This window comes from Protopterus annectens, chromosome 17.part0 (assembly GCF_019279795.1).
Source record: "Protopterus annectens isolate FY-2018-M chromosome 17.part0, PAN1.0, whole genome shotgun sequence".
NCBI lineage: Eukaryota > Metazoa > Chordata > Ceratodontiformes > Protopteridae > Protopterus > Protopterus annectens.
The window spans coordinates 90276428-90292376 of NC_056751.1; the positions used below are offsets into that span (position 1 = coordinate 90276428).

A 15949-nucleotide genomic window follows, 5' to 3' on the forward strand; every position below is an offset into this window, starting at 1 on the left:
TCTTCTTCCCATCTTCCTTTATGCAAAATTCTGCTCCCAGCCCTTAAACTCCTCCACCCTTAAAAAGACTGGAAGTTGGCTGTCCCTAGTTTCAATAAATTGGCAGAAACATTACAGGACATAAATGAGTTCTGTGCGTGGATTCTAAAGGTTATAGACTGAAATTTGCATGAATCCCATGATTTCAGGTGATTCCTCCAGTCATCAAAGCTCAAGAGCCATTGCAGGGCCCTTGAAGGATGACTTGCTTTTACAAGAAGCCATAAAAAGAGTGCTAAAGGAGGAATAAGTAAAACTCCAACTCAAACCATGTCTGGTGCCAGTAGGCAATGGACCCAAGTTGGACTTATCAGTATTAAACAAGACTGTAAAAGCTGCAAGATTCAGAATGCTGACTCCTTACATCCTCCTTTTCCTCCTGCCTTTAATGGTTGCCCTAGATGAGTACGATTCCTACCTATACATGCTCATTCATAAGGGCAAAAGGTGCTTCATCATGTTAAGAGATTTCACTTCAGATTTAGTTCATTGCCATGCCGTTTATCTGCTGCACACAGATTCTTTACCAAATGTTTTGCTTCAGTAACACCACATTACAGGACTGAAGGCATTCACAGTTAGCCATGTCTGGATGAGTGCCTACTTCAGGCATAGTCCTAGAAAAGAGCAGAGAGTCACTGCCCTGCAAACTAGAGTGTATCCAGAAACTGGGTCTCTCGATCAACCTACCAATTCCAGTTTGTACCCTTCCATGAAAGTTGCCTTTTTAGGGTTCTGTTGGATATCTCCTGCCTACTGCATGATAAAATGGACTTTCTAGCCAGTATCCTTTAGAAAATGACTTGGAAGATAAGTATGTCTGCCGGGGAGTTCCTAGGGGTGCTTAGATACTGGGCATCAACCATCCTGGCATTCCATTAACATGGTGACACATGAGGAAATTGTAGTGATAATTAAGAAATATTTGTAATCAGCATATCCACTCATTAAAGTGTGTTAAACGTCTTTTCCCTTGCCTAGGACATGAGTTAGCAAGGTGGAGCTGCCAAGTAATTAAAAGCTAGGAACTCCTTTTAGAGGGGCACCCCACAGACCAAAGTCTTCTTTTAATTAAAAAAAAAAACATTTTATATATATATATATATATATATATATATATATATATATATATATATATATGACTTAATTTTAACTGAACTGACTCCCAGTCCCCCACGTACAGGCCAGGTCTACCAGCTTATTTTCTACCCGCCCCCCAGACTTACTTCAATATTGCTGAAATGTTTTTTGGATCCTAAGGGCATCCTGGGGGCAAGGCTGTTTCTGCTTCTGTCCTGGTTTCTTCTTTATATTTATGCCCTAACCACTCCCTGTCCCTGCCCCACCTCCTATGCTGATTGATTATATTCAAGAGTAACTCCCTTTTTCGAACGGCATCTTCCCTAAGGGAGCATCATCAACAAATACCCTCCCACCCAGGATGGACACATCCATCCCTCCTTGATGCTCTGTCAGTCACCCAAGCCAGTAACTGAACTCAGGTTGATTGGGCCATAGTCAAAACTTTATCCCTGTATGCCATGAGAATGGTCAAGAGACCCAAGTCTTGATTGCAGATGCCACCAACATGGAATGGTGGGGCCCAATCAGCCAAGCTCAAAGTTCAGGGTATCGGCTACAACAAGCAGTTGAAGAAACCCACCAATATAAAGGAAATTATGAGCGTCATCTTGACTTTCAGGACTCTCAATCCCATCTAGTGACCAGAGGTACTACTTGTGATAATATTGATGTTACACATGAACAAGGAAGGGAGTGTTCATTCTTACCTACTTTACAGTCTGGAAATGAAGGTTTGGGAAATGATTGTAGAATCAGGCATAACCGTAAGGTCTCATGCACATGCATTACTGCTCAGCAGAATGCTTTTGGAGGATTAACTGAGCAGAACTTCTGCAGATACCCTCATATTGATGCTAGAAAGAGAAATCTTCTTGGATCTTATTCACAAAGGAGGATGTACCTGGGAAGGACCTGTTTGCTTCTCCAGTGAACAGACAGTTGAAGAAAGTCTGCTCCAGAGCACCTGAAATTGACTACACAGGTCTGTTTCTTTATGTATTTACTGCCAGTCTCTCCCTTCCCAGGGGCATTCAGAAATGATACTGACAGCATTGTTTTGGCTGTGACAGCATTTGTTCTCCTCCCTTATCCCTCCTTATGAAGATAACTAGAAAACAACTATTTCCTCTGCTTCAGCATGTTAATCACTTGACTTAGATGAAGGGGTACCTAGTACATATAAACCTGTCTATGTTTAGACTGACAGCATGGAGTATTTGGCCTTGTTATCCTTTAGGAACTTCTTCGGACATGCTCATGAGTGAAGTAAGGAAGCTAAGTAATTGCAAATACTACCTAACTAAATGGAAGACATTTCCTCCTGTGTCAAAGGAGGAACCAAAACCCAAATTCAGTGCTGTACAGAATACTGTTTTCATAAAATAGTAGAAAGTATTCTAAGAAGTAAGCCAGCATGGGAATTAGAAAGGAGATTCTGCCAGTAGGGATGACTATAATAAGGGATGCAGAGACAATAAGGAGCTGGCATTTACAGGAGAAAACTGGCAAAGGAACTAAGGTATTGGAAGCAAATGGAGAGGGAAATATAATAGAATAGGAAGAGGCCAAAAATTAATTTGGACTGCAGGCTAGAGACTGCTTTTCCTATCAAGGATTGATATCAGAATATAGGTAAAGAAAAAGAAATAGGGGGATCCTAAGTGAAAAACCAGCATTGGTATAAGTTTTAGTAGAATCTGGACAGAAGCTGCTGTTAAAAAGGGATAATTAGTAGAACAGAGCATATAAAACATTGCATGATAACTATAGGAAGTTATGGAAAGAGAGACTGGATAAAAGCTTCAAAATATCCAACAAAGTCTGGAAGATTTACGATCTTTGCTTTGAAGTGTTTGCATAGATATTTTATACCCCAAGCAGACTCCAAATAATTTTTCCTTAGATTGATTGAAAATGTTGGAGGTGTGATGGGGAAGAAAGAGGTAATTGCGAACATATTTTTTGGAATTGTAATGAGTTGGCAGACTTTAAAAATTCCCTGCAGACTACTCTGTCAGAAATACTGGGTGAGCAAATTGATGTAAGGTAAGGAAATTATTTTTGAACTGTGATACAGGATTGGAATTGTCTTGGTATAGTAAGCCCTTGCTGAGTTTAATTCTGGCAGCTGTAGAAAATGGAAATCAAAGTGTAAACCAACTGGACTAGAAGTAGTGAATATACTAACAGAGATAAAATCTTTAGAAACGGATAGGAGCAAATTACATACAAAAATGGGAATTGTGGGAACAATACATCCTGAATAATGTTTCTGGACAAAAATGAGGTTTAGGGAATGCAGGCATTAAATGAACTATGTAATTTTGACTGAAAATGATTGAATAGATTATAAGTGATATATAATGCTTGCAAATGAAAATATGTCAGTATGGTTTGTTTTCATTTATGTAAAATAAAACCAAAACAAAAGAGCCACTGACTATATTCTCTTCAACTTTATTTTACCACATCCACAGTAAGCGCTTTCATCCACTAGGGACTTCTTCAGACTGCATAATGTGTAAGAAACAATACAATCACTTAAATACACTTAAAATCACATGATTAAGACATCACATGACATAACTTTTTCCTTTTTAAAAAAGCAGTAAATTCTTTTCTATCGTTTAACCCAGGTGGAAGACAGGCATTTAACCTAACCTGCCATTTATATTCCATCCAACTTAACTCATCTTCTGCATCAAATTAATTCCGGGTTGGACATGGCTTTTGCTCCAGGCACAGAAGAGCTGGAGTTTCTTTAACCGGGCAGCATGGCACTGGTAAGGTACATCCCAAAGGGGCATTGTTGAGGATGAGTAAAGAGGCACGATGACCTCCCTGATCTAGATGATGTGAATTCATGATTAGGTATGATTTTGATCAACATTTATAACTTCATCTAGAACACAAAACTTGAAATCCACATTACATGCTTTTTCTATGTAATGCTTACTAAGAGCATTTTTCTTATCTTTCACACCAACTGCATATTTGTGCTCATGCATTCTTTTGTTAAGCTCCCTTTTTGTTCGTCCAACATAAAATGCTTTACAAGACATACATATGATCAGATACACCACATACCTAGATTTGCATGTGTATCTGCCATTTGTATGCACCACTATGTTGCCCAACTTTAAATTCTTCACATCTGTTAATAATAAATCACACAAGTTGCATTTACAACATTTATACATTGGATTTTGACACAAACATCTTTAGTTATCTAACTTATTTTGAAATACATTTTTAAGACTCTTGCCTTTTTTATGCACAAAAGCTGGAAAATCTCCTATCTTAGAATTAATTTCTGAATTACATTTTAGAAATTTCCAGTTTTCTCTGATAATACTCTTAATGGTGTATGAATCTACACTATTTGTAACTTGCATAGAGGTTCTAAAATCTTTTTCAACCTTATTAGTGGCTACCCTGTAACCATCTTTTCTCTTTTCCACCATTTCTTTTAAACAACAATTTATTTCTTCTGTTGTATAACCTCTATTTCTAAACTTGTCACACAAGTTAATACATTCTGTTTCAAAATTATGGTTCTCATCTGTTAGCTGATGCACTCTCTTTAGTTGTCCTTTTACAATATTGGTTTTTGTTTTTGTTCGGATGCATACTATCACAATGCAAATATGAATTATTTTGTCACTCCTTTTTGTCTATAGTTGTAACTAATGCTTAAGTTTTCTTAGTAATCTTTAAATCCAAAAAATTAATAGTGTTGGCTTCGAATGTTGAAGTAAACTTAAGGAATGTACACACATTGTTTAAATACATCAGAAATTCTTCTAATAACTTAGTACCCGCTCTCCAAATTAAAAAAAGCATCATCAAAGCGCTTATAAAATACAATATTTTTCATAAAAATACTGTCAAACACGTAACATTGTTCCCATCCATGCATGAAAATGTTAGCATATAGCGGCACCCATCGCTACTCCGTTTACTTGTCTGAATAACTTTCCATTGAACTCAAAAAAATTATAATTAAGAATAATGTCTAACATTTCCATTAAAAGACTCACCATATTCTGGGAAACATTTTTAGAATTTAATAATTCCAATTTTGCAACCTTCATACCTTCATCATTAGGAATGACAGTATATAAGGATTTTACATCGAGGATGACTAAAAAATCACTTGCTTCCACTTTCACATGACCAAGCAACTCTTTAAAGTCAAACAAATCCTTGATATATGATGATCCCATACTAGCAACTACCTGAAGGTGCCTATCCACAAAAATGGCCATGGCTTTTGTTTTGCTGCCACTACTGGCAACAATCGGGTGCATTGGGGGCTTGTCTAAATTTTTGTGTACTTTAGGCAAGCCAAACATACGAGTAATTCTGGGAGACTCAACACACAAAAACTTTCTTGTTTCATCCATTATGCGCCCTGTTAGAAACCACTCCTCAATTTGGCCATCAATAAAAGAAAAACATCTTTTAATATCATTAAAAGCAGTTTTTTCATAAAAAGAAATATCATATAACATGTCTTCCATCTCACTAATATATTTAATCTTATCTAAAATTACCAAGGCATTCCTTTTGTCAGCCTTGATTACCAAAATGGCACATTAAATATATTAGTGAGATGGAGCTCAGGAAGTTTGCACTGTAACTTCCAATGGGCGGAGCCTAAGTAATTTGACAGAATCAAATTATGTCTTCACATTTCAAACAAATGTTCATATCTCTGGAATTATAGGGGTTATGAAAGAAGTATAAATGGCAAACCCCTCAGCACAAACCATTTTATAGTGGTAGCATTCTTTAGGTTCTGTGTCTTAAATTGAATTTTATAAGTCACAGTATACACAGTAACTATTACGTTTGTAATATTTTGTAAACAGGTTACGATATCTCAGCAACCACTCAGGTTAAACACAAACTGTTAGCAGCATTTCATTCATCTATCTAAGAGCTTTTATATGAGACAAAGGAGTTCTGTCTGTGTTAGTTGATTGTTGAGATATTTAAGCTGTATAAATTAATATAATAAAAACAACAGTTAATATCTCATTACCTAGATTAGACAGAGGTCAAATATTAATGTAGCTGAGATTGCCATTGTGTAAGCTTTAAGATGAAATCTTTTAAAACATCGTACATAGCATGGTTTTGGAATTATTAATGCAAACATAAACTAGCAATATTTGATGTCTAGAGGCATCAGTAGGAGTTAACTGCAGATGCATCTGGAGGTGTCACTTGGATGTAATGAATTAAGGAATTTAAAGAAGTAGTAGTTGTTCAAATAGGATCAGTGTTGCAGTATAGTTTCCCCTACTTTCATCCCCAGTTCTCTATATGGGCATTCAAAACCTGGGGTGGGTACCATTTCAAATTTCCTGCCTTACCTTCCTCATTTCTGCCATACTTACAGGTACTTTGGTCTTTCTGTGCTCCAGATATCTGGGAAAGCCAGTATTCTGTTTTTTTCCTTAAAGAATATGTTGGCATCTCCTGCAGAAGACCTATCTCTAGCCTCAAGAGTCTGCCCAGGGGACAGCATAATGAAGGCTTCTGCCTAAGCCTCATTTGTCAGGAAGGAGCCAGTAATGGTCTTGGCCAATGCAACTTTTATGCTATGAGCATTTTAATGCCCCTAGTGCGCCTGGCTGAGGAAGTATAAATCTCTTTAAGTCTAGTGAGCTGCTAGCCTTTTACCTGTAATAGAGATCTCTTTGGTGATGATCACTGTAGCAGTGATTGACTTGGCTGTCTACTGTTATGGTAAGCTCCTTATACAACTGCATAACACGTATTGCCGAGAACATAGTGTAACTGCAGTGTGTTACTTTGTTGTTGAAGTGTAAGAAGAAACTTGCCTCATAAAAGCATATATACACATGCAAGAAACATGGTGCACTGCAATACATTAATTATTGTTGAAGGGTAAGAAACACGAGGTGTGTTGAGCATGGGAAAGTTTCAATGTATTAATTTGTTGCTGAAATATAATGAGAAACTTGAGTTATATAAACACATATACATATATTGCAGGGAACATGCCATATTTGAAGTGTGTTTATTTTTTGCTGAAATATAAAAAGAATTTTGAGTTATATAAACATATATTGTGGGGAATATGGCACTGTTGCAGTGCAATAATTTGTTTTTGAAACCAGAAATATATAGGCATACATATGTATGTGACATGGATGAAAGTATAATATCTGCAGTGTATTAATTTATTGAAATGTAAAAAGTAATCTGATTTATGCAAGCACATATACTTATGTTTTGGGGAACATGCCATATCTGTATGCAAGTAACTGTTGAATTATAAGAAGAAACCTGAGTTATATAAACAAATATCATCGGGAGCATAGTGTAACTGCAGTAGATTAATTTGTTGTTGAAATATAAGAAGAAATTTGACTTATACAAGCACTTTTATGTAGTATGGCATAGTAATTGAAATGCATTAATTTGTTGTTGAAGTGTAAGAAAGAAAATGAGCTATTTGAACACTGATATTAAGTGCAGTGAACACACCCATTTCTTTCAAAGCAGATAATTTTAAGATCAGAAAGTAAAAACAGGTATAACTTTTGTCAGCAGAATACACAGTGAAACTGAAAACACAAAGATAAACTTGCAGTTGAACAGAAAGATCAGCTCTTTTACCAAGTTCTTGGCTGCAGTTTAAGTCAGATGCAGAAGGAAATGGATTACTTAAACAGTTCAAATAGTCTCACCAGATTGCACCTTCATAAGTGACTTATAAATAAAACAGTCTCTGATGTAATGCAGTTTCTCATCATACTCTAGCCTGCCAACACAGGTTCTGGTATATAGTCTGTTATTCCAACAAAAAGCTTTTACAAATTTCTCACCAGTTCAGTTGTGAAGCAATAGCTGATGTTAAGTCTGTCTAGCCCAGCCTAGGTAACCTTCAGTTTCTCTGCTCTAGAGCCCTCAGTGGTAAAATGTGAATGATCCACAAGACTCCGGTCTCAGACCCAATTCCCGCAGGTTGAGACAGTCTCTCTCTTCACCATGCATATATTCACATGAACACAATCCAGACTGTTCTGGACTCCCAGGTGACTATTAGCAACTTCAATCTGTCTTGCCTTTAAGTAGGGCTGGTAACCACTCAAAGGTTCTTATCTCAAAACTTGGGCATTTTGGCTTAAAGGACAAGACCTTGTTATTTTACTTTGTTGCCTGTAAACTCAGCATGGCATTCCCAAATGTTGTCATATCCCATAAGTACTCTCCATTTGGCCCCAAATTAGTGACAAACTACCCTGCTTATGTCCAGTCTGGCTTACCTGATGAGCGGGTACCTGACAATACTTCCACTCTGTGTTAAATATAAACCCCACCTCAGCTTGAACTCACAAGGTTTAAGCATGTTGAAAGGTCTGCGGGTCCTGGACAGTCCATCTGCAACTCACAAGGTTTAAGCATGTTGAAAGGTCTGTGGGCCCTGGACAGACCATCTGCAACTCACAAGGTTTAAGCATGTTGAAAGGTCTGTGGGCCCTGGATAGACCATCTGCAACTCACAAGGTTTAAGCATGTTGAAAGGTCTGTGGGCCCTGGACAGACCATCTGCAACTCATAAGGTTTAAGCATGTTGAAAGGTCTGCGGGTCCTGGACAGACCATCTGCAACTCACAAGGTTTAAGCATGTTGAAAGGTTTGTGGGTCCTGGACAGACCATCTGCAACTCACAAGGTTTAAGCATGTTGAAAGGTCTGTGGGTCCTGGACAGACCATCTGCAACTCACAAGGTTTAAGCATGTTGAAAGGTTTGTGGGTCCTGGACAGACCATCTGCAACTCACAAGGTTTAAGCATGTTGAAAGGTCTGTGGGCCCTGGACAGACCATCTGCAACTCACAAGGTTTAAGCATGTTGAAAGGTCTGTGGGCCATGGACAGACCATCTGCATTGTGTCATTATTGTCCTTTTTTTTGATGAAACCAATGAAGGTTAAACCTTGATGTGGGATCAGAGTACACTCCATGCCCAGCAGGTAATATCACAGGGGTCTTAGGTCCCACATGATGCCCAGATAAATTCCTTCAGGGATAGAGTATTTAGTTCCTTACTTACTGAGTTTTCTGTTAAGGTAATATGCTGGATATTGCTCATTGCATAGATTTACTGTTAATGCTCCACGAAGACAAAATCCGAGGCAACTGTCTGGACAATAAAGGGCTTGGAAACTTTCTGATAGTACCCTACCAGGGCTGGAAGACTTTCCGATAGTACCTTGCTAGAGCTGGGTGACTTTCTGATAGTACCCTACCAGGGCTGGGAGACTTTCTGATAGTATGCTGCCAGGGCTGGGACACTTTTTGATAGTATGCTGCTAGGGCTGGGAGACTTTCTGATAGTGCCCTACCAGGGCTGGGTGACTTTCTGATGGCACCTTGCCAGGGCTGGGTGAGGTTCTGATAGTACCTTGCCAGGGCTGGGTGAGGTTCTGATAGTACCTTGCCAGGATTGGGAGACTTTCTGATAGTACCCTGCCAGGACTAGAACATTTTCTGATCGTAGCCTGCCAACTTTAGAAAGGTGATTCTTGGAGCACAGAACTCCTAGGCATGTGTTAAGCAGGTAAATCATGGATCCCCTAATGAGTGGAAATGGATCTTCAAGGTTATTGAAAAATTGACAGGAAGGTGGGGGAGACAGACATAGATCTGTTCGCTTCTCTTCTACCACACCCACCACCAGTACAAAGTTTCCTTGGAAAAGGTTTCATCACAGTTTGGCTCTTTCTTGGTGTGAGGAATGGGCCAGTTTTTAACAGCTTCTACTTTTTCCTTTTGAGGCTTTAGTAGTCCTTTTCTTATCAAATGTCTGATGTGTTGCACCCCAGTCAGCCCTTTTTTATACTTAGGAATGTTAACTGCTTGCTTAGGTGAAATCAGTACTGCCTGAGAACACACTATCAAAGTGGGCGACTCCACATAAACCAGCAGACCTGTCACCAGTGGGGTGCCACAGGGATCAGTGCTGGGCACCCTACTGTTTGGTATATACTTCTCAGAAGTTCAGGCCAAAATCAAGGGGCTGTGGCTGACCAAGTTTGTGGACAACTTGAAACTGGGTGCAATTATTGAATCCCCAAATGATGTTAGTATACTTTAGGAGGGTCTTACGCAGACCAGCGACTGGTGTCTTAGTTACTGTCTCAAACTGAATGCAAAGAAATGCATTATAATTTCCTTCAGTAAAAACAATGTCCCTTCACACAATCAAATTAACAACAATACCCTATGTACCTACGAAGTGGTAAGAGATCTGGGATCACAAGTAGACTGCAACCTTCATTTTTACCACTGTCTACTGTAATAAGGAAGGCTTTCTACATAGCACACTTGATAGCAAAGGCATTGCAGCTAGAGCAAAGGAGGTTATAAACCCTCTATACTCATCACTAATCAGACCCATAATTGAGTATAGTGCCCCTTTTGGCATGTACTGTACAAAGCACCTGCAGCAACTGAAGAGACTTCAAAGGTTTCTAACTAAGAAGAACAAGGGACTCCAGCATGTGCCTCACACAGACCAACTAAAATCCCTCTCACTATACTCAGCATTGTATAGACTTCTTAGGGGAGAATTGTCTGGCTTACAGAACAGTCCCTGACCCAAACCTAATGAATTTGCTGCACATCAGTAAATCAAACGGGATTAGAGCTATACCCATTTCAGGGACCTAAATATGGCCTACAACTTGAATAGGACATGCTGGAAGGACAGATTTGTCTTCCAGTGACTGTTGCATCTTTGGAATAGGCTGCCAGTTCATGTGAAGCAGAGCACCTCTGTGACACTGTTCAAAAGGAACCTGGACGAGTGGATGGGGCACCATAAATTCTTACCAGGGATAGTGCTCACAATCCCCCTGGACATTGGCAGTCATTACCAAATACAATACTGAGTATTGACTAGAGTTATCTATGGTATTAAGCTCTCTCCACCAAAGACTGGAACAGGCAGTCATGAGGAGAATGTTAACACTTGCACCACACCTCTAGCCTCACATAGACATACTAAACCAGCGCTGGCCAAAAATACACATAAATACACAAAATCATTCTTGGATGCTCTAAATAAAAACCTGCAAAAGCATCACAGACTTCCAAAGCAGACACCCAAAAAACCTGCACCTCCCATCACAAACCAGACAACACATAAAACACAAAATCAGTGTGCCGCACAATCACAGCCCTTAAGACGAAATAACATACCTAACACACTAGTAATAGGCAACTCTATAGTCAGGCACACTGACATCCCACACACTAGGCTGGACAAGGAGAAGGTTACTGTTAGCTGCCTGTTGGAGCCAGAATCCGCCACATAACACAAGCAGTCAAGTCACTCCAGAACAAGTACAAATATGACTCTGTCATTGTTCATGTTGGTGTAAATGACCTGAGACGTACCTCCCTGGACTACATGAAAAGAGACATGGAAGAGCTCTCTGATCATGTAGCCCAGGAGGGTATGACCCTGACCCTGAGTAGCATCCTGCCCTCACCAAGAATGATACCGCAGTATAAAGAAAGAATGATCAATTTCAACAATTGGCTAAGCTTCTGGCATCATTCAAAGGGGATCCAGTGTCTGTCAGCCTGGGACGACATGCCCAACAGGCCTCGTTGCTTCACAAGAGACGGCTTGCATCTGTCACCCTTAGGGTTTCAAATACTGGCCAAGGCTCTTGCTGCCCCTATAGTGCCTTTTTTTAGGCAAGGCTCAAAAGTCAAACCCACCTCCATAAACAGCACAAATAAAAAAATGAGGGTTATGCTACTCAACATCAGGAGTTTAAATCTCAAAATGCACGCGCTCGAAGCAAGGCTCCACAGAGCACCCCAGCACTACCGGGCTACAACTCATACCACACATTTCGGCCACAGAACATGGACCGAAACACAAAAGGAAGGGGTGTATCCATATTCATCAAAGACACCTACACCTCCAGGTTAGTGGCACAGCATGATACCTCCGAGATCATCCATGTGCAACTAACATCAGGCAAATCTGCAATTCAAATTATGGCCTGCTACAGATCACCCTCCATGACCCAGGACCACCACTCCGCCTTTCTGGAGACACTGGAAAACACGAAGGTCCTACCGAACACCCTGATATTGGGCGATTTCAATTACCCTACAGTTAACTGGGAAAACTACTCTAGTACAAACTCCCAGGTCCAGCGCTTCCTGGAATTTATCAACTCAAATGCCCTGGATCAGCTGGTAAACTCCCCTACCAGAGGTAAAAACATATTGGACCTGGTCATCACCAGCATGGGTGACAGGTGTTCCACACCGAAGGTCAGCCCGTCACTGGTTAGATCAGACCATAAACTAATCACTCTGGATGTCCACACCACACCACCACCTCCAACCAAGGAAACCAGAGTGAAAAACTTTTCTATAGCAAACTTCACCTTACTTAAGACAGAGGTGGTAAGTTTCACAGCCCCCACTCTAAAGGTGTCCAAGATGCAGGAACCTTTACAAATGCACTCTATGAGCACCTACAAGGATGCATGGACCATGCCATCCCTAGCAAAACCAAGACTCACTCCCCTAAGAGAAGGAAACTAGTCGGGTGGATCCCTGCCATAAGCAAGCTATACAATAGAAGGAGGAAACTAGTTCAGAAAAAAAGCAAATCCCAAGAAGGAAAGACATCCCTGATCAGTATCAGTAAGAAACTAAGGTCCCTCATAAAATCCTCCAAGGTAAACTTTGAAAAAAAAATAGCCAAGGATTCAAAAGATAACCACAAAGCCTCCTTTAGTTATGTCAACAATCTAAGTGGCAGCTCACAGATATGCTCTGAGCTAGTGCAAAATAGCAGAAAATATACTGAACCCACTGATATTGCCAACATCCTGGCAGATAGATTCAGTGCAAACTTCACCCCCCTCTCACCCCCAAAAGGGCCCACAACAATATCGGAAAAGTGTAGTGTCCCAGAAATTAAAGACGCACAGGTGAAAACAGCCCTTTCAAAAGCCAAAAGCACAGTGTCAATGAGGCCAGATGGTGTCCCAGGCTGTGTCTTGCATGAACTACAGAACGAACTAACCCCCCACCTAAACACACTGTTCAACCTCAGCCTCTCCACAGGCTACATGCCCATAGAATGGTGCACAGAAACGGTTATTCTGTTCCACAAAGGAGGGGCCACAACTGACCCTGGTAACTATCACCCCATAAGCCTGACTAGTCTAGTCTGCAAGGCTGTGGAGCGTATCATCATGGAACTCATTAACAAAGACATTGGGAATCTCCAAACACTTGCCCCGACCCAGTTCGGCTTTGTTAAGGGCAGATCATGCCTACTAAACCTGGTTGACTTCTTCGAGACAGTCACCAAAGCCATAGATGAGGGGAATGTAGTTCACACAGCCTACCTTGACCTCGCTAAGGCTTTTGACACCATTCCCCACTCAGGAATTATAGAAAAACTCACCAGCCTGAACATAAACTGCTATGTCACGAGATGGGTTGCCAACTGGCTTACAGACAGAACTCACATGGTAAGAATAGCGGGCTCCAGGTCTGACTCTAAACCAGTCACAAGTGGTGTCCCACAAGGCTCTGTCCTGGGACCCCTACTGTTTGACATATACTTCTCAGAAGTACAGGCAAACACAGGAGGACTATGGCTAACCAAGTTCGCCGATGACTGCAAACTGGGAGCCATAATTGACTCTCCGGCTGACACGGACATTCTCCAAAAGGGCCTTACTGAGACGGACACCTGATGTCAAAGTCATGGTCTCAAGCTAAATGCCAAAAAATGCATAGTCAACCCGTTTGGGAAAAATAAAACACCCATGAATTATCACATAGGTGGCAGCCCCCTTAATACAGAAGAGGTAATAAAAGAACTGGGGACCCAGGTAGATAGTAATCTCTCCTTTGACAATCATATTGCCAAAGTAGTTAGGAAATCCTTCTATATAGCCCATCTAATTACTAAAGGGTTCGCATCTAGAAATAAAGAGGTTATAGTGCTCCTCTACTCGTCACTCATCAGACCCATCATAGAGTACAATGCCCCATTTGGGATGTACTTCACAAGACAATTCCAACAGCTGGAAGGACCACAAAAGTACCTCACCAAGAGGATTACTGGCCTCAAACATATGTCCTATGCAGCCCAACTGAAAACATTCCAGCTGTAGTCAGTGACATATCACTTACTCAGAGGTGATCTCTGCCTGACTTACAAAGCCATGTCCAACTCAGAACTGATGGACATGCTCCACCTAAAGAAATCTAAGTCACTGCGAGCCATGCACTCTAGTGAGTTAAACCTCAGCACAACAATAAATAGAACATGCTGGAGGGATAGATTCCTGTCACAGAGACTCCCCATGCTTTGGAACAAAATTCCTAGCTACATTAGGCAGAACCTTGACGAGTTGGTGGGTAACAGAAAATACACCCCAGGGATCACTTCATTGGCTCTGCTTGACAGAGGCTCAGTTAATTAATCAGTGGGGCAGCAAAAGCTGACACACTCTGGCTAGGCTTATAACTGCCCTCGGGCAAATAGCCTAGTACCTACCTATGAACCTATTACATTGGGATGAAATGGCTAGGCTTGAAATGACCTCTAGGTTGATGGCCTAGTAACCTCCTATAACCCTATGATTAGGGAGGTGGGACAATACCATTTAGGTAGCCTGCAGTGTAAGACCGTATACAATTGGTGATTCTCCAGTTCAAAACGGGGTGGGGGGAGCTGGTTGGGTCCCTAGGGAACATCTTCTCCCCTTATTTTAGAGATGTTCTCTCTTACAATACTTTTTAATTTTCCCATTTAACTCTTTTAAAACTTACTTGGCTTACCTCAAGATCAGACAGAATGGGATCTTCCTCCTTTTCCTCCAGACCATGGGAGGTTGAGTGTCTTACTTCCTCCCCAAACATAGCAGGTACACAGAGAAAACATAACTTACTCCATTATTCTGTGACATTTTTTCAGCTTCCTCTTTTCCTGAAGTCCTAGGCTCATGTAGTTGTTAATTATTTTCTCTCTGCTTGCTGAGTTATTGTAGGGGCTTCTTCCACTATCCTGTTTTGAAATCCCACATTTCCTTTCTGGTTCCTCCTTACTCTTCACCTTTATGTCATCCTGTGGGCTTAACACTGTCTTGGTATCTTGGGACCTGGTCTTTTCTCTGGACAGTTAGCTTCACCTTCCATTACTGGGCACCTTTGTGATACATGGACATAAGCGTTCCTTTTTAGAACCATTTATCCATAGCTTATTTTGGCCTAGACCCTCTATAGTAACTCTAGCACTTAGCCTTCCCTTTGTTTCTCTTGTCTCTAAGTTAGGTGGGAATCTCGTTACTCTGTGGACTACTGCATATGGTTGGCTTAGACTGCATCCTGGAGTTTGTATAAAGTTCCTTGCTTTTATTCTCTCCTCACTGCTGCTAAAGATACATGAAATACAGGATGTCCTTCCTAATAATTATATCTTAATTAAGAAAAAAGCACCATGGCTATCAGATGGCTATCAGATGTAGGACTTTTGAAAACTGAGTTTGTACTTCCAAATGAGCAGTGGGGTATCATTTCTTGCCCCATTTATGCACATTACTTCACTTGTCTTTGGTGAGTAGACCCTCCTTTTGTAATTATACTGAGCTTTTATCCACATGATCATTTTTCAGAAGTCAAGTGCATTTAACTAATTTTGAAGTGGCTTGATAACAAAAAGCTGAAGTGACCAGGTTTGTTACTCCTTGGTCACACCTCATTTCTCTTCATCCCTTTCCTTCTTCCTCCTTC

General features: G+C 40.5%; 1 protein-coding gene across 1 annotated transcript in view; it reads left to right on the forward strand.

The window, feature by feature from the left end:
• FRMPD1 (FERM and PDZ domain containing 1) overlaps positions 1 to 15949 on the forward strand; it is a 998362-nt gene that overhangs the window by 555096 nt on the left and 427317 nt on the right. The gene's annotated exons all lie outside the window — the stretch shown is intronic.